At 38.9% G+C, this 20,796-nt stretch overlaps 1 pseudogene; it reads right to left on the bottom strand.

Annotated features, from left to right (window-relative positions):
• Positions 1–467: 467 nt before the first annotated feature.
• Positions 468–20,257, bottom strand: LOC100340561 (UBX domain-containing protein 6-like; annotated as a pseudogene).
• Between the last annotated feature and the right edge of the window lie 539 nt (positions 20,258–20,796).

The following is a 20,796-nucleotide window of genomic DNA, read 5'->3' as shown; positions in this document are numbered from 1 at the left end:
TGCTTTTGCCCAGGCGCCTCTGCATTCCCCAGCCTGGAGATGCCTTGGTCAGGTTTCCTCCAGACCATGGCGGCCTGCCTCGGTCTCAGCAGCAGCCTCGTCAGCTTCTCAGCAGTCCTGTGCTTTCTCCTTCAGAAAACCCATCAGTGATTCACGGATGGTCCTGAGCATTACAGCACGGGCAGTGTGACAGGCCCCACACAGTGGGTACCTCCATGCAGGAGGAGAAAGAACAGAGGACAGCAGGAGAGACTGTGAACCCTTTCTCCTTGTGTCCTGGGCTGACAAGAGGACAAGTGGTACTGGGAGCCCACGTCCCTCTTCTACCCAACTGATGGTTGCATGCAACCCAAATAACATTCGTCAGCCTCCAGAGCCCCGTGTGCAGCCGTGACCATTGTGGCCTCAGAAGAGGGACCGGGAGCATGGTTCTGGAATTTGAAGCAGGTGTCCTTCAGCTCCACGGTTCATTTCGAGGAGGACATGGGAGGCTGAAATGGAGAATGTACAAACAGCATGGAGTACGGGCACTACCTCTTCAGAAGCAGCACCATGGAGTCAGGCGGCTGCCATGTCACACAGCACTGTGGGCAGCGTGGCCAGCAGTACTTGGAGGTTCCTCCCCTTGCCCTTGACCGGGTCTCACTGGAGTGAGTCCATGGCTCTGATCAGCCGTAAGGTTTGGCTACTTCCTGAGGCCTTGGAGGCAAACCCTGATTAGACTGCAGATCCACAAACCCCTTTCAGGGACTTTCCGCTTCTGGGTGACTCGCAGTGTACAGACAACCCTCTACTCTGGGCCGAATCACACTAAAACTCATGACACTGTCTCATACCAAGCTTTCCTCACAGCTTGTGCAGGGTGACCCATGTGGTGCCCTGGGCCAGCAACCGCCTATGGGCCAGGAACATGGGAGGTAGGAGCTGATGGTGCTAAGGTAGGCAACAGGGTCCATGCTCTGAGATTCGGTTTCGGTGGCATGAGTATGGCCCAGGCATGGTAGCCTCCCAGCAGATCAAGGCAGCTGCAGGGGCACTGTGACCTTGCCAGGCTCTGCCAGCAAATTCCCCAGGTGCAGGAATTGGGTGCTGCAGGCCTGGCCCGGAGACTCCCTGCTCCCACTCCTCTCCAGGCCTGCCCCTGCCACTGGCCTCACTGCCAGTGGCTGTTTCCTGAAAGGGATTCACTGTTCTGTACGTGGCAGTTTAAAATTCTGGTTTTGTGTTGACTCTGAAAATGTAGGCTATGTAATTATAGGGACTTATATTTACCCAGAGTAACTGCAATGCAGTTTGTAAAAATTACCCTGGATATTTATTTTAAATACAGTTTCAAAATTTTAGAGTGTTTCATTTTATAAGTTCAAGTATAATTTCGGTAATGATTTCTACTTTTGGACAAAAATATCCTTTGAAATTTGTCTCCCATAAATTGATATAATGTGAAATGTGGGTTGTGAATGATACTCTCAATTTTTTCATTTGTTTGCTGCAGACATTGTTTTTTTTTTTTGTTTGTTTTTTACAGAGAGAGAAAGAGAGAAAGATCTTCCTTTTGCCGTTGGTTCACCCTTCAATGGCAGCCGTGGACAGCGCGCTGCAGCCGGCACACCACACCTATCCGAAGGCAGGAGCCAGGAGCCAGGTGCTTCTACTGGTCTCCCATGGGGTGCAGGGACCAAGGACTTGGTCCATCCTCCACTGCACTCCTGGACCACAGCAGAGAGCTGGCCTGGAAGAGGGGCAACTGGGACAGAATCTGGCACCCCGACCAGGACTAGAACCTGCAGTGCCGGCGCCGCTAGGCAGAGGATTAGCCTATTGAGCTGTTGTGCCATCCACAGACATTGTTAAGTTGATAGAACCTGAACAAATAAATGGCAAAACCCTCCCAGGTCAGGAAGAGGGGGAACTCATTGTTTCTTGAAGATGTCTCCCACTTGCTTCTATTACAGAAGAGAAGATTCCATTTTTTTGCTACATTTTATGCTTTCAGATGGGATTGTAGCTTTTGCTTTACAAATACATGGTTCCTGGCAAGAGCCAGTAGTGGGAGGATTGGAGAATGGTAAGATCCCTTCCATGCCTATTTAGTAAACAGACTGCAGAAGAAAAACCATATGATTATCTCAATAGATGCAGAGAAAGCATTTGATAAAATACAACACCCTTTCATGATGAAAACTCTAAGCAAATTGGGTATAGAAGGAACATACCTCAATATAATCAAAGCAATTTATGAAAAACTCACGGCCAGCATCCTATTGAATGGGGAAAAGTTGGAAGCATTTCCACTGAGATCTGGTACCAGACAGGGACGCCCACTCTCACCACTGCATTTTAACATAGTTCTGGAAGTTTTAGCCAGAGCCATCAGACAAGAAAAAGAAATTAAAGGAATACAAATTGAGAAGGAAGAAGGCAAACTATCCCTCTTTGCAGATGATATGATTCTTTACATAGAGGATCTCAAGAACTCTACTAAGAGACTACTGGAACTCATAGAGGAATTTGGCAAAGAGGCAGGATATAAAATCAATGCACAAAAATCAACAGCCTTTGTATACACAAGCAATGCCACGGCTGAGAAAGAACTGCTAAGATCTATCCCATTCACAATAGCTACAAAAACAATCAAATACATTGGAATAAACTTAACCAAGGCGTTAAAGATCTCTATGATGAGAATCAATATCATCAAAATGTCTATTCTCCCAAAAGCAATTTATAGATTCAATGCAATCCCAATCAAGATACCAAAGACATTCTTCTCTGATCTAGAAAAAATGATGCTGAAATTCATATGGAGGCACAAGAGACCTCGAATAGCTAAAGCAATCTTGTACAACAAAAACAAAGCCGGAGGCATCACAATACCAGATTTCAGGACATACTACAGGGCAGTTGTAATCAAAACAGCATGGTACTGGTACAGAAACAGATGGATAGACCAATGGAACAGAATTGAAACACCAGAAATCAACCCAAACATCTACAGCCAACTTATATTTGACCAAGGATCTAAAACTAATTCCTGGAGCAAGGACAGTCTCTTCAATAAATGGTGCTGGGAAAATTGGATTTCCACGTGCAGAAGCATGAAGCAAGACCCCTACCTTACACCTTACACAAAAATCCACTCAACATGGATTAAAGACCTAAATCTACGACCTGACACCATCAAGTTACTAGAGAACATTGGAGAAACCCTTCAAGATATTGGCACAGGCAAAGAATTTCTGGAAAAGACCCGGGAGGCACACGCAGTCAAAGCCAAAATCAACTATTGGGATAGCATCAAATTGAGAAGTTTCTGTACTGCAAAAAAACAGTCAGGAGAGTGAAGAGACAACCGACAGAATGGGAAAAAATATCTGCAAACTATGTAACAGATAAAGGGTTAATAACCAGAATCTACAAAGAGATCAAGAAACTCCACAAATACAAAACCAACAACCCACTTAAGAGAGATGGGCCAAGGACCTCAATAGACATTTTTCAAAAGAGGAAATCCAAATGGCCAACAGGCACATGAAAAAATATTCAAGATCACTAGCAATCAGGGAAATGCAAATCAAAACCACAATGAGGTTTCACCTCACCCCAGTTAGAATGGCTCACATGCAGAAATCTACCAACAACAGATGCTGGCAAGGATGTGGGGAAAAAGGGACACTCAGCCACTGTTGGTGGGAATGCAAACTGGTCAAGCCACTATGGAAGTCAGTCTGGAGATTCCTCAGAAACCTGAAGATAACCCTACTGTTCGACCCAGCCACCCCACTCCTTGGAATTTACCCAAAGGAATTTAAATTGGCAAACAAAAAAAAAGCTGTCTGCACCATAATGTTTATTGCAGCTCAATTCACAATAGGTAAGACCTGGAACCAACCTAAATGTCCATCAACAGTAGACTGGATAAAGAAATTATGGGATATGTACTCTTTAGAATACTATACCGCAGTAAAAAACAATGAAATCCAGTCATTTGCAACAAAATGGAGGAATCTGGAACACATCATGCTGAGTGAAATAAGCCAGTCCCAAAGGGACAAATATCATATGTTCTCCCTGATCAGTGACAACTGACTGAACACCAAAAAGGAAACCTGTTGAAGTGAAATGGACACTATGAAAAATGGCGACTTGATCAGCACAGCCCTGACTGTTAATGAATAACTTAATACATTATCCCTCTTAGTAGTTTTTTTGTCTGTTCTACTTAATATGACTGGTTTAATTCTGTAATTAATACACAGTTATTCTTAAGTGTTAAAATTTAACTGAAATGTGATCCCTGTTAAATATAAGAGTGGGAATAAGAGAGGGAAGAGATGTACAATTTGGGACATTCTCAAGCTGACTTGCCCCAAATGGTAGAGTTAGAAACATACCAGGGCATTCCAATTCAATCCCATCAAGGTGGCATGTACCAATGCCATCTCACTAGTCCAAGAGATCAATTTCAGTTCACAATTGATCATAATGAAAGGACTAAGAGTCAAAGGGATCCCATAAACAAGTCTAGTGCCTGCTAATACTAACCGATAGAATAAATAAAGGGGAGAGTGATCCAACATGGGAAGTGAGATACTCAGCAGACTCATAGAATGGCAGATGTCCTAAATAATAGCACTCCGGCCTTAAAGGCATTCGGATCTGGCTGAAAAGCCTATGAGAGTATTTCAGGAATGGAAAGCCAAGACAATCTGGGGAAAAAAAAAAAAACCTAAATGAAAGATCTCTGCGAATGAGATCCCAGTGGAAAGAACAGGTCTTCAAAGAAGGAGGTTCCTTTCTCTGAAGGGAGGAGAGAACTTCCACTTTGATTATGACCTTGTCTAAATAAGATGAGAGTCGGAGAACTCAAAAGGCTTCCATAGCCTTGGAAACTCATGACTGGAGCATAGGGAGATTACTGAAGCCATGAACAGGAGTGTCAATTTGTAAAGTCAACAACAGGAGTTACTGTGCACTTACTCCTCATGTAGGATCTCTGTCCTTAATGTGCTGTACATTGAGATTTAATGCGATAACGAGTACTCAAACAGTATTTTTCACTTTGTGTTTCTATGTGGGTGCAAACTGTTGAAATCTTTACTTAATGTATACTACACTGATCTTCTGTATATATAGAAAATTGAAAATAAATCGTGATATGAATGGAAGGGGAGAGAGAGCGGGAAAGGGGAGGGTTGCGGGTGGGAGGGAAGTCATCGGCGGGTGGGGGGAAGCCATTGTAGTCCATAAGCTGTACTTTGGAAATCTATATTCATTAAATAAAAGTTAAAAAATAAAAAAAAGCATGTAAAATTAACTCAATAAGAATACAGTTAGTTGAGATATTTGGTGTTTACAAAATATAAATAAGTACAAGAAAAGTAAGCGTTATGTGCTAGAAGTACATATTTATTATTTGTAAATGATCCGAAGACTTGAAAGACCCATATTTATTATATAACCATATTTGTGAATTACCACTTAGGAACTTGAAGTGAAAAAGACAGTTATATATTTATATTAAGAATTCAAATACAAATACATAACCCTCTCTCTCAAGTGCTCATCATACCTTACTACAAAAGAAGGAGGCCTGAGGCCACAGAAGTTCAAATATATAAAACACACTGAAATATTAAATATTATGATCTAAGTTCAAGTAAATCAAATAATGAATTGCAAAGATTTTCATACAATTTGACTCAATGAAAACATAAACAGCTTAACAGCTGAAAAATTTTTGAAAAATATGAAGTTTATTGGGTATGAACAATGTATTTCATTTTTAAAAAAGCCTACAACAGGTTTATTTCATCATGGCTCCCATATTTTTAAGAATTATAATTCACTATACACAAGTTGCAAATTAAGCTAGAACAAATACGTGGAAACATCTGCAGATATTTGTAATTTGTACTATGAAGTTCTGCAAAAGATAAAGAATTTAAACCATTAAAAAATTTAAACGAAGGGTCTAGTGGTGTTGCAGGTAAAGCCACCACTTGTGATGCCAGGATCCCATATGGGTGCCAGTAGGTGTCTTGGCTGCTCACTTCTGATCCAACTACCTGCTAATGGCCTAAGAAAGAAGATTTTTCCCAGGTGTTGGGATTCTGCCACACATGTGCAAGACCCTGAGGAAGCTCTTGGCTCTTGTCTTCAGCCTGGCCCATCCCTGGTCATTGAGGACATTAGAGAAGTAAATCAGCAGGTAGAAGCTTTTTCTCTCTCTGGGTCTCTCCCTCTCCCTCTGTAACTTTCAAATAACTAAATAAATAGATCCTAACAAAACATAGAGTGAACAAAAATTATTTTTTCTGATCATATTGATTTAATTCAATCAAATGTGTTGGAAATATGAGGTTAATGTTATTCTCATACATTATTAGTTAATGATATTAATGCATTCTTTTAGATGGTAATTTAGTAAGATCTCTTCAAATTTGAAACATAGCATCCTTTCTATCTTGTAAGAACTTCACTGGAATTAGATCCTACACAAAACCCTGGATATTGTGGAATCATATGCACACCTCTGATAAGAACTTTTCTAATGTATTATATGTATCATATACAAAACATAATGGGGATTGTTTCAACAAAACAACAGGCTAGTTATAAGATTTCTGGGTTTTGTTTCCAATGTATGAATGCTCAAATGATAGACCTTTAAATTAATTTATTGAGGGCTTGCCTACAATGTTACATATTCTGTAAACATTTCTGAATGTTGGATAAAACCTACAAGAACATATCAAATATCTTTGATCTTTAATCTTAATCTTTAGTCTTTTTTTTACATATTTATTTGACAGATAGACAGTGAGAAAGAGAGAGATAGAGAGAAAGGTCTTCCTTTCATTGGTTTACCCCCAAAATGGCCACTACAGCTGGAAATATGCTGATCCAAAGCCAGGATACAGGTGCTTCCTCCTGGTCTCCCATGTGGGTGCAGAAGCCCAAGCACTTGGGACATCCTCCATTGACTTCCCGGGCAACAGTAGAGAACTGGACTGGAAGAGGAGCAACTGGGACTAGAACCCGGTGCCCACATGGGATGCTGGCGCCGTAGGTGGAGGATTAACCAAGTGAGCCACCCCGCCGGCCCCCAGAGATCTTTAATCTTAAACTAGTATGACAACCTTTTCTATAAAGAGCCAGGTAGTAAGTATTTTTGACTTTGTGGACTGTAATGCCTCTGCTGTCATCTAAAATATGAGTAAGCTATAGGTAAATAGATGGGATTGTATTCCAATAAAACTTTTTACAAAAACAGAAATGAGCTAGATTTAACCCACAGGAGCTATTACTGCAATGAATTTTCCTTTTCAGAATATCATGAATACATGTCATTACTCATTTTAAAGATATAATATCCCAGGGTGTTCCATACTATGATTTTCAAGAGGGAATTAAAAATAAATCTTTCAGGGCTGACTCTGTGGCATAACAGGTAAAGATTTTACTTGCAGTGCCAGCATCCCATAAGGGCGCCAGTTCAAGTCCCAGCTGCTCCACTTCTGATCCAGCTCTCTGCTATGGCCTGGGCAAGCAGTAGAAGATAGCCCAAGTGTTTGGACCCCTGACCTGGGTGGGAGACCCGGAAGAAGTTTCTGGCTCCTGGCTTCAGACTGGTGCGTCTCCTGCCATTGCAGCCAATTCTGGAGTGAACCAGAGGATGGAAGACCTCTCTCTCTCCCTTTCTGCCTCTCCTTCTCTCTCTATGTAACTCTGACTTTCAAATAATTAAATTTTAAAAACTATAGAGATAAATGATAATTAGATGATTACAAAAAGGTCAAAATGTTAAATTCAGTACAATTATCAGGAAAATATTAAAGAAATGTGTGTCAAGAATTATACTTGCTAATTTAAAAAATATAAGGATGATTTGCAGTCCTTTAAAACTACAGAGAAGGCAAAGAATGAATCACCTTGAAAAGGAAAAGAATTACTTTTGTCCAAGAAAATGTGTACAGGTTGGTAAAATGATGCTTTGGGACATCCCACCACATCCCATATCAGAGTTCCCATTTGAGTCCTAGCTCCACTGTTTTGGATACAGATCACTTCTACTGTGCCTGGGAGGGAGCAGATGATAAAAAATACTTAACTGAATGGCACTGCCCACATGGGAACCTGATGGATTTCATTGCTCCTGGACTTGGTCAGGTCCAGCCCTGGATGGTGCAGCTATGTATAGTGAGCCATTAGATGGAAGATCTCTTTCTCTCTCCTTCTCTCTCTCTCTCTCCCCCTTTTCCCTACATCCTCCTCAGATTTTTAAATAATAAAAGAAAATGTGAACATCAACATTTTCAGGAGAATGTACAGAAATACCCTCCGGTAGGTTAGGTCTCAATGAGAAGCCCATCCAAGATGGTCACAGGTTCACTATCCCAGCATTGGTAGATATTGATAGTCTACCAATTGGTAGAAATTGATAGTAGAGTATTGATAATATACATGTGGTACTAATATTTTGAAAGGCAAAAGGAACGAATATTATAACATAGGTTTGAATATTGCAAATTAAGACTAAATATCAACAATAGCTATAAGAAGATACAAATAAATAATTTATTATGAATTATCTATTATCTTTAGACTATAATCAACATATGAATTTCATAGCATGAATTACTGCACCAGATCTAGAAATCTGATCATAGCATTAATTACTACGCCAGATCTAGAAATCTCTGATCAACTCGTCATGAAAGGTGTCATTGTAAATCACAGAATTTTTCCTGATTTCATTATCACACAGGAAAAAGCTAACATTGATGGCCACACACTCACAGTGTTAATAATGGGAAAAACTGTTATACTAATAGCACACACAGGCAATCGTAATTACGACATGACAGAGGTAAAATCAATTCACGTTCTCATAAATAATATATAATGTGATTACTCTCAATAGAATGAGTAATTTGTTAGAACCCTTAATAGAATGTATCTTGGCTGCTCCACTTCTGATCCAGCTCCCTTATAATCCACCTTGGAATGCAGTGGAAAAGGTCCATATGCTTGGACACTTACACCCTTGTGGGAGATCTTTAAGAAGCTCCTAGTTCCTGATCCAGTCCTCGCCACAACCATGATTTGAGGAGTGAGCCAGAGGGTGGGAAGATCTTTCTCTCTCTCTCTTTTTAAAAAGAATTATTTATTTGAAATGCAGAGAAACAATCACAATTTTATTTAAGAATAAATATAGAGCTTCAGGATTTTCAATCAAGAAAACATCACTCCGTAAATCAATGGAAAACTTTAAGACAACTGTATCTAGAAGGACACTGTGGAATATTTCAATTCCAATGTTAAATTGAATCTCATCACAATCCAGATGCAGTGAAGGGAAAGAACTTGAATGGGGGAAAGAATATACTGAACATAGGTAGTACAGAAAAAATGTGCACTTTAAAGCAGACAGGAAAGCTTACAGTTTCTTTGAGTTAATAAACTCTCAGTAAAAATAGTAACCCACAATGCTAACACTTGCCTACAACTTGGGTACTGACTGATGTTATAAAATGCTGACAGTAATAAAATCAAATAAAAATAAATAAAAAGTGATGTTCATATCATTGGATAAATTGTGATTAGGATAAAACTGAGCAGTTTGGTATGAATAATTACTAAGTGGCAACTAAACAAAGAGATTTAGTGAAAATGGCCTTTTAAATCATATTTTTAAAACAATTGCATATCGCAGGAAGTTAAGAGAATGTAACCCAAAAGAAGAACCCTGACATAAAGATTTCTTCATATAAAATATGGCATATGTCCTAAACAGCACTCTGGTCTCAGAATCAGCCCTTAAGGCATTCAGATCTGACTGAAGAGCCCATGAGAGTATTTTAGGCAAGGAAAGCCAAGACACACTGGAAAAAAAAAAGACCTAAATCAAAGACCTCTGCAACTGACTGCAAGTGAGATCCCAGTGGAAAGAATGGGCCATCAAAGAAGGAAGTACCTTTTTCTGAAGGGAGGAGAGAACCTCCACTTTTACTATGACCTTGTCTAAATAAGATTGGAGTCGGTGAACACAAAAGGCTTTCATAGCCTTGGAAACTCATGACAAGAGCCTATGGTGATTATTTACGCTATAAACAAGAGTGTCAATATGTTAAATCAACAACAAGAGTCACTGTGCACTTACTCCTCATGTAGGACCTCTGTCCTTAATGTGTTGTACAATGTGAATTAATGCTATAACTAGTACTCAAACAGTATTTTACACTTTGAGTTTCTGTGTGGGTGCAAACTGTTGAAATCTTTACTTAATGTATGCTAAATCGATTTTTTGTATATAAAGAGAATTGAAAATGAATCTTGATGTGAATGGAAGGGGAGAGGGAGCGGGAGATGGGAGGGTTGTGGGAGGGAGGGAAGTTATGAAGGGAGCCTTTGTAATCCATAAACTGTACTTTGGAAATTTATATTTATTAAATAAAAGTTAAAAACATAATGCTATTGAAAATGTTAACAGTAGTGATAAATTTGGAGATCCCTACAAACTTCCAAATAGCAAAAAATTGTGTGATTCTGATAGCATGAAGCAGTACATTGATGTTAGACCAATCAGAGATACTATGTACAGGAAAGATTCCAAGATAACCTAGAAAATTTCCATGCGACTTGTAAACCTACAATGAAAAAGCCACATATTCATAATGCAAGAACCAGTATACCTAAGAACCTGAAATTATATATGAGTGATAGCATTAAATTCAAAGGCAAAAGAAAAAAAGAATTTAAATGCTATGACAAAAATGATATGGTGGCAACTCTAAGTGGATAGAGTAATTTTGTAAAAAAAAAAACAAACACACAATTAATGCCAAGAAAATGTGACAATTTTTAGTGAACAATTATTCCTTAATATTACATCTAAACACCATGTGAAATTTTCAGAAACTAAAATCCAGAAAAGATAATTTCCTTTCCATAGTGATTTTAAAGGAACACCAGCATCAAGAAAATCCATAAAATCAATAAAGACTTAAAAACATCCTTGAAAGAGGAAAAGAGAATGCTGGTCTCAGATGGATGTGGGATGTTTTGAAGATAAACATTTCTTAGGTTCCTTACAAAATTTTGAGAGAACTGACAACACAATAAAAAGCCAACAAATATGGCCACATGTTCACGGTGCTAGCATTGGTACATACTGTGATTAGATAATATAATTGGACAATAGTCATAAATTCAAATACAAGTACAAGTTTAAACTTTTCTCTATCAGGGTACAAATATATTGGAATAACAATGACTAGAACTGTTTTTATAGGAGTGAAACTACAATAAGAACATTAAGATCATTTCATAAAAAATAGTCCACTGAATTCTTTAAAATGCAAAACAGGAAGAATGAGTGGAAATAAAGCAAAAATTTTGAAAATTACCAGATAAACATTGATGGAAAGATATTTGTATCTAAATCCTTGAAAATTAAAATTTTATAGTCCTCCAGAATTCCAGGAAAGCTAAAAAAAATCCTCTAGGAACTGAGAAAGATTGGGTTAAGATGGCCTGAGAATTTGGGGCACAAAATAGTTGCAGAGAGAATTCAAAACATTTCCATCATGTTGATGTCAGAGGAAGAAGCCACTCAAATAAGATACTGATGATATAAACAGGTCACACAGTGAATAAAGACAACAATTAAAAATGAGCATTTTACACATGAATTACATTTTGATGATTGTAATTAGAATATAGGATACATAATTGAGCGATCAATAGACATAAAGGAATTTGGTGAACAATAATCCAGTAAATATTTTTACCATGAGAAAAATTTTAAAATCAAGGAAGGTAAATCAAGGAATATTTTTGGTGCCTTAATTCTTTAATTATTCTATCATTTTCAACTTTTGGCTTATGTCCATTGAAAGTATCAAGTGAATATCCTTGTGCATATATCTCTCTTCACAATCCTGATAATTTTATTTTCATTCTTTTTCTAAAATTTTATTTTTTTATACAATTTTCATGTATTTTATAGGTAGTGATTTAGAAACACTGTGATATTTCTCACCCTACCCTCCCTTTCATCCAGGTTCCAACCCTTCATCCTCCTCCCTCTCCCATTACCACTGTTAAATTTTCAAAGATCTACTTTCAGTTTAATTAATGTTTGTAAATTTAGCCCCAAATTAAGTAAAAGAGTTCAATAAACAGTAAAAGGAAAACGAAAAAAAAATAATTTTCATCAAATTGATGAAACCACAATGAAAAATAAACCAGGATGAGCTACAGTTTTCTGTGCCAGGATGAGCATACACTACATCATGATGTATACATGTCACAGAAATAAAAGATGAGGATATAACCCATAATCTGATTATAGGGAGTAACAGCAATAATGTAGGAGCAATAGCATAACAAGCATATACAACAGGATTGGATCAACCCACATGTATTAAATTTGCATTTAACTTGATAAACAAAAGAAGAAATCAATATTTGTAAGTAAGGAAAATATGCCATTTATTTTTTTTTACTTTTATTTAATGAATATAAATTTCCAAAGTACAGCTTATGAATTACAATGGCTTCCCCCCCATAACTTCCCTCCCACTTGCAACCCTCCCCTTTCCCACTCCCTCTCCCCTTCCATTCACATCAAGATTAATTTTCGATTCTCTTTATATACAGATCAGTTTAGCATACATTAAGTAAAGATTTCAACAGTTTGCTCCCACACAGAAACATAAAGTGAAAAATACTGTTTGAGTACTAGTTGTAGCATTAAATCTCAATGCACAGCACATTAAGGACAGAGATCCTACATGAGGAGTAAGTGCACAGTGACTCCTGTTGTTGACTTAACAAATTGACACTTGTTTATGGCATCAGTAATCACCCTGGGCTCTTGTCATGAGCTGCCAAGGCTATGGAAGCCCCCGGAGTTCACCAACTCTGATCATATTTAGACAAGGCCATGGTCAAAGTGGAAGTTCTCTCCTCCCTTCAGAGAAAGGTACCTCCTTCTTTGATGACCCGTTCTTTCCACTGGGATCTCACTCTCGGAGATCTTTCATTTAGTTTTTTTTTTTTTTTTTTTCCCCAGAGTGTCTTGGCTTTCCATGCCTGAAATACTCTCATGGGCTTTTCAGCCAGATCCGCATGCCTTAAGGGCTGATTCTGAGGCCAGAGTGCTGTAGAAAATATGCCATTTATAACAACAACAAAAAAAAAACCTTAAATAAAAGATACTGGCATCTACAGTTACACTTATGTACAAAAACTACCAAAGATAAAAGTATATTACCTAAAAATGGAGAATGAAAATAAGAGCCAAAAGTCTTTCTGATGAACTATATACATATAAATGGCCAACAAAATTAATAAAATTTTGAGTATTTTTGTGATCTTCCAATATAAAATCCAAGCAACATATGGATAGGTTTGGTTCTAGGATGGGCTTTCATTACACTACTAATCATTTACACAGGTGATAAGAATACATTCAAAGACAAAATGAGATACACAAAGAGGTGTATTGGTTAGAATAAAATTTATATTATATTTTCAAAATTATGAGTAACATTCAATTAATTGAGAGTAACAATATTAATGTGACAAGCACAATAAAGAGATTTTTGTGGAAAATAGCCCATATATATATATATAATTTATTTATTTATAGATTTGTATATAAAACAAAACTTTAGAAATGCATACATAAATATAAAATCTATTATCTAAAAAATATAATTTAGAGTTCCATAATAATCTAGCTACTGGTCATTACAAGAATGGGGAGCAAGCCACCAGCTGTAGCTCATAGTTTCTGTCTCTCCCTCTCTACCAACCTCTAAAATTAGATAAATATATACAATCTTTAGATCAAAACCACATCAAGATCCAGACACTTATCCACATAATTATCAGGAAATGTGCCAATATCTAGACACACAGTGCAAAATTTGAATAATCAAAAAACTCAATAATCAAACAATGAATTAGAGTTCCATAAAAATCCAGAAGTTATTTATATATATATATATAAACATATATATACATATTACATATAGCTGATTTTTTTTTTCATGTATATGTATATATTACCTTGAGAAGAGAGAATGATTATGCTTGGCTAAGATGGCTATGAGACAGTGTATACCTGAATGTTTCCAGGAGAACTTATAGAATGTTGGGTGTGACGGTGATCTCACAATAAAAATTTAAATCATCAGACAATGGTCACAGGGCTGGGATTAGCCTAGACTAGAATATCTGTGAAAAAGAGTGAGTTCAGTGAATTCAAGGTTCAAAAAAATTTACCTAAATTTCCAAAGTAAATGGTTAATTTCAAGATCCATGTATGTATATAAGGCTAAAAATGAACTCCCCAGCTAATGAGACTGATGGAACTACCCTAGTTTGTTCTCAGGTACTGTGAATATAAAATTTGTTTGGACAACTTCCAGAAATTGAAGAGTTGATGCCCTAACAATGATAAAGAACATCATGGTAGCCTTAAGTTTCCTGCACTAGAATTGGCACAAATTAGATTATTGACTATTTACTCAGGCTACAGTAAACAAAATCAAATACAACATGAAAAGTAGAGAAATGTGACAATTTTATATATGTGGTATATTGACTATTGGATATACCAATGGAAAATTTGGTAGAAGTAGAAATAAGGCCCCAAGAAGATGTAACAGACATAGATAAAAACAGCCCTAAATAAACATTTAAGCTACAGAAAATTTGTACTTTCTTAAATCAAGGAAATTGTATGCCAATGAATTCAATAATCTTAGAGCCAAGATAACAGTATCTCAACCTAACGTATGGAAAATTTAAAATGAATGCCAATTTTGAGTCTCTAAAAATAAAGAAGCTATAAAACACATGTATACTTGAAAGTGAAACAATGTAATATCCAAAAGTGATGTTATAAAACATGAAGATGGAGGTTACTAATACAACCTGAACAATTTTGAGTAAATTCATGGCATTATTAGGTAAATGCAAAAAGAATGGCCATACATTGGCAGTGCTAAGATTAGATTTCATGTGGATATTGATATACATAAAATAATAAATTAAAAATGAAAATAAAAATACAAACCTGATGCACATGGCAAGGGAAAAGTTTGCTTTGCCTTAAGTAACAATGAGTATTATAGTGTGAGACATAATTTAAAGACAAACATGTGGATGGGTATTTCTATAAAAGGGTCCAGAATAAACTGGAAAAATTGTAGAACGGCAGGGACATGTATTTTGGAAAATTCCTGAAATCAGAAAATAATTTACAGCTCCAGTAACATCCAGAAAGATATAGTATCCCATGCTGATGACCATGATGGTACTGGCCCCATAAGGTGCCGAAATCCTGTTCTCATGACAGTATCTAGGACAACTTGCAGCATTTAAATTGAGTTTATAACCACAGAATCATAAACAAAACTATGACACCTACTGTTCCCCTGTGCTAGTATTGTCATAAATCAGGTTATTAATTACACATTCAGGTAGCAGTGGTAAATTCTAAGACAAAATAAAGAGATATACACTCTATATAAGACAGTTCATTTCGATTACATATTGTACAAATTAGTAATTTGGGAGAAAGAGTCAAAATCATATAGAGATGGCATGGAGGAATACGAAACTTAAAATTACATTAAAATAATAAAAATGTCAGGAACTTAAATTGGAAAAGACCATGCTGACTAATATATTAACTTTTAGTGAGCATACAAGTACCTTGACCAATAAATATTTATGGTCAAATTTAGATTTTTGAGTACTAAAAAATAACAAATTGTAAACAGAATACATTAACTTGAACATCTGAAAGGGTCTGCTGTAGTGACACAATTTTGGACAATGATGTGCATGGAAGGAGTGAGACACCTTACAGAAATGTGAGCCACTTGATGACTTCAAAAAAAGAATGCTGACTAGAATGAGCAAATGCTTTCAGGGCTATGATTGGCATGTATTTTGATATTGAGTAGTAGGGAATAATTTTGTAGAAGTCGTAGGGAATAATGTATTATTGACAAAACAGTATACAGGAATGTTGTGGAAAAGAAACATATATATATGTATATATACATACACATATATGTATATGTATAAAGTTATGAAAGAAAATAAATTTAACAGATCTTAAAACAAGAATATTTCAAGTATCTTAACAAAATATATTTGAAATATAATACTGATATGAAGAAATGACTTTGTAAATATTTCCAAAATCAAGTGAAAGTGTGTAGTTACAAAAGAGTCCATGAAATTTAACAAAATATCTGACCTGCAAAGGAGAATGATGACACTGATGAAAATGATTTATGCAATGTTGTGCATGAACATTGTCTGAAAACTGGAAAAATTTAGGTAAAGTTGATTACATTACAAAGATAAATTAACCCAAGATTGCCACAGGTAACTTGTTCTATCATTGACATTAAGTTACACTTTTAATGAAAAAAATAAAGGCAATAGTAATGAATTCAAAAATAGAAATGGAATAAAGTATGTATTCAATGACATAAATTTATGATCATGTTCAACTGAAGTGTAATTTTAAAAATAAATTATTCAGATATGGCATGGCACATTACATTTTAATAACTTGTAATTTGTATTTATAGAATTTTAAGCAGACATAGGTGAAATTTTTAAAAAATAGGCCTAAGATTATATTTACAAAAGAGTACCTAATTACAGGAATATAATGCAGATCAAAATTTTTAAAGATTTATTTTATTTATTTGAAAGACAGAATTCCACAGAGAAGTAGAGAGAGAGAGAGAGAGAGATTGGACTTCCATCTGCCAGTTCACTCCCTGAATGGCACTATGGCAAAGGCTACTAAAATCCTATTCCAGGAGCCAGGAACTTCTACCTGGTCTCCCACATGCGTGCTGAGGCCCAAGTATTTGGGCCACCTTCTTGGTTTCCCGAGCATATTAGCAGGGAGCTGGATCAGAAGTGGAGCAGCCAGGACGTGAACTGGTACCCATATAGGATACCACAGCTGCAGGCTGGGGCTTTGACCTGCCACACCACTGCATGGACCCCTAGACCAATTAATGTTACTTAGCATAATAATTCTGAAACAAAGATAAAAGTGTGTTAATGTAGCATGTGGAAATTTTCAAGATCAACATTAAATTATGTGTACCATTGAATCTATAAAATGTTCTAAAGCACATGTACTCTTGGAAGGGTGAATGGTCCACTATTTCAATACAGTTCTCAGGAAACGTGCAAATGAATGTTCTGAAATGATGTATGGAATTTTGTTTGAAATGATGAACTCACAATAAAAATGGCAAGAAAATTTAAGAGTGAAAGTCTGATGTTAGCTCTTCAAGGAAGATGGAAGAGAAATATAGATGAAAACGATAAAATGCAACAGGAAATAAGACTTAGATGCACATAGTATGCTAAAAAAATTCAAAATGTCTGTGAACAGAACTGAGTCATTCTTTAGGAATGATAACAAAGTAGTGAACACATATACAGTAAGTGGATGAAGATATCAATTAAATTAACTCTTAAAGAATAAAAAGAAAATTGTCATTTTTTTTTTTGACAGGCAGAGTTAGACAGTGAGAGAGAGAGAGACAGAGAGAAAGATCTTCCTTTTGCCGTTGGTTCACCCTCCAATGGCCGCCGTGGATCTGCGTGCTGCGGCCGGCGCACTGTGCTGATCCGATGGCAGGAACCAGGTACTTATCCTGGTCTCCCATGGGGTGCAGGGCCCAAGGACTTGGGCCATCCTCCACTGCACTCCCTGGCCACAGCAGAAAGCTGGCCTGGAAGAGGGGCAACGGGGACAGAATCAAGAAACCAACATGTCTCATAACAAAGTCAAGTTAATGGAATATAAGTATACAGAATTACACTTTGGAAAATAAAATAACCAAGGTAAATATCTTTTCCATACAATTCACAATTTGGTATATATATTGCATATATAGCCAAGTGTATTTGCTTCTGAAAAATTATGAACAAGAAAGTTACACAGACACTTCATGAAAGGATATGACATGGTCACCTCCCAACGAAAAGCAGGCCAGGGTAAGCCCAGGTTCCCCATGTTAAAATTAAAACAACATAGGCTGGCGCTGCGGCTCAATCAGCTAATCCTCCGCCTGTGGCGCCAGCACACCAGGTTCTAGTCCTGGCCGGGGCACGGGATTCTGGCTCAGTCACTCCTCCTCCAGTCCAGCTCTCTGCTGTGGCCCGGGAGTGCAGTGGAGGATGGCCCAAGTCCTTGGGCCCTGCACCCACATGGGAGACCAGGAGAAGCACCTGGCTCCTGGCTTCGGCCACAGCGGCCATTGGAGGATGAATTAACAGTAAAGGAAGACCTTTCTCTCTGTCCCTCTCTCTCACTGTCCACTCTGCCTGTCAAAAAAAATATTACATCATAGCATGGTAATGACCATAGCACTGCTACGGAGCACTGCTACAGAAGTGTAAATAATCTCGTTACCTGCAAATCAAAATTGTCCCAAAATAGGTGTGATATTTTGCATTTTATTTTATTGTTGTGGTTAGAAAATAGAACTTTGGGAAAGAAGTTAAAGAATCCCCAGCAGATGTAATGGACATGATTGAAAATTATTCCAAAATTTCACTTACTAAAATGTAAAATTTGCAGGAATTTAACCTAAAATGTTTATGGTACTCAGGGAAATGATGTTAAATTAAGTATACCAATTAAGTATACCACCGTGTATTATTCAACAGTTACAATTATTATAGTGTTTTTTTTTTTTTTTTTTTTTTTTTTTTTTTTTTTTTTTTTTTGAGGCCAACTCTGCTTTTGTTGCACAAGAGCTGCTCCATGGCTGCCAGGAGCTCGGGATTCAGGAGCCATGAGCGTGGGGCTCGGCCAGCAGCCCGAGGTCCTCCAGCACAGCTGGGTCCCACGAGAAGGTCAAGAGGGCGAAGGGCACCTGGGGGCAGAGCAAGCGCCACCCTGCTGCTGGGGGGCAGAACGCGGCCCTGCTCTCTGACTTCCCGGGGCCCCACGCCCAGGCTGGGCACCCCTCCCCAGGGTGCACTCCTTCAAGGCCAGGTTCTCCTCCAACAGCTTCTGCCCCCCTGAGGCCAGCAGCTCCAAGGGCAGCCAGCCGCTCTCCAAGGCCTCCCGGATGAAGCTGTACAGGGCCGACAATCGCTCGCAGGCATATAAGGTCCCTGCGGGCAGGACAGTCAGGGCCGACTGGACAGCACGCACCCTGACCCTGCCCTCCTGGGGCACCGAAGACCCAGCACCCCCCCCGCGCCCCCTGCAGCAGGCAGCCATCTGGGAGGCACATGTGCAGCAACGTGAACCTGTACCCCCGCAGCGCCCTCTGCTGTTCCTCCTCGCACCTGGCCTTAGCCCACAGCATGCTCAGCCGCTCCACCGCATCCGCCCTGAACATCTGCTCTGGCTTCACCTCTTCTGCCATGAGGCTGAGGAAGTCTGCGGGCAGCTCGAATTTGGAGGCCTGCAGCGTGGTCCCCACGGGATCAGCAGCCAGCGGCTGCTCCTTGTGCCTGTGCAGGCTCTGGGGCTGGGCCACCACCGCCTGGGTCAGCACCTAGAACTCTTCCGGGCTCTCCTGATCAGGACTGGAAGCAGGGCCTTCTGGAACCCGATGGCCTCAAAACACTCATGTGCCCCCTCCAAGCAGTTGATGCGCTCCGGGAACAGCTTGTTCTGCAGCTTGATCTTCAGTACTTCTCCTCCTCAGGGTGCAGGTGGAGGTTGTCCAGGTACTTGGCAGTGGTGTCCACGCCCAGCTTCACCCGGACACGGGCTTTGTTGAATGTGTGGATCATCATGATGGACACAGCCTCTGAGAGAATGGCCTCCTTGATGCTGGCCTCCCGCTGGTCCCTGCTCAGGGTGACCCCGTGAGCGGGCAGGTGAAGTACACGCCCAGCACCGCCAGGTGAGTTGAACCCTCCTCTTTGGCCTCAGGGACCACGTTAGTCCCTTGCGCCTCGGGGCTCCCACGGACAGTGGCCTGGGCTCGCAGCTCCTTCCTCACCTGGTTCCCCATGGACCTGGGTCCCTGGGCCCAGGGCTGCTTCTGCTCCAGCCGCCGCCATCTGCACCTCATCGATGGGTCCCCAGCGGGGCTGGGCTGCCTCAGAGCCAGCTGGTTGGGTTTCTCTTTGGGGGCCTTCTCCCCCAGGGAGTCTGTGGTTTCTGACCAGGCCCCGAGCTCTTGAATTTGATGTCTGTCTTGATGTCCTGGAAGAATTTCTTCATCGTGGTGGGGGGGTGGTAGTAGTGGGGAGGGAGGGGGCACAGCCCAGTCAGGATGGGCTCAATTATTATATTTATAGGAAAAACATGGGCACAGAGAAGTGCATTATGGACAATTTCAAAAATCTAAGATAGTTTAATTTTTCATTCTCTAAATATTCACGAAAGTAAATATAAATTTCCTGTCAATGAGTATGATGACACTAGGGCCTAGAAGATTCTAAAGAGCTTTGAACATAACAGTTACCTGGAAACCATCCAAAATATACAGGGAGTTGATGACCTCAAAATGAAAAATGAAAACCTCATGTTTTCTCCGATGCGTAGTCGCTAATAAACAGAGTACTAAACAAATTTATTGTATATGAGTGAAACTGTCATGTTGGAATTTGATTATTATTTATAGTGCTTGTCTACTCCCATGAACTGTGGTCTTTCTACTTTTGTCTTGTTGAACTCTTTATTTAGTGCTGCATTTTGCCTGTGACTATAAAGTAAACAAAAATGTTATCCCAAAAATTCAAAAAGGAAGGAAGATGGAA

The sequence above is a fragment of the Oryctolagus cuniculus genome, chromosome 20, assembly GCF_051225735.1.
Source record: "Oryctolagus cuniculus isolate XC-2025 breed Fujian yellow rabbit chromosome 20, ASM5122573v1, whole genome shotgun sequence".
Lineage (NCBI taxonomy): Eukaryota > Metazoa > Chordata > Mammalia > Lagomorpha > Leporidae > Oryctolagus > Oryctolagus cuniculus.
Note: the sequence above shows the minus strand (reverse complement) of the source record. Positions and strands in the feature narration are given on the sequence as shown.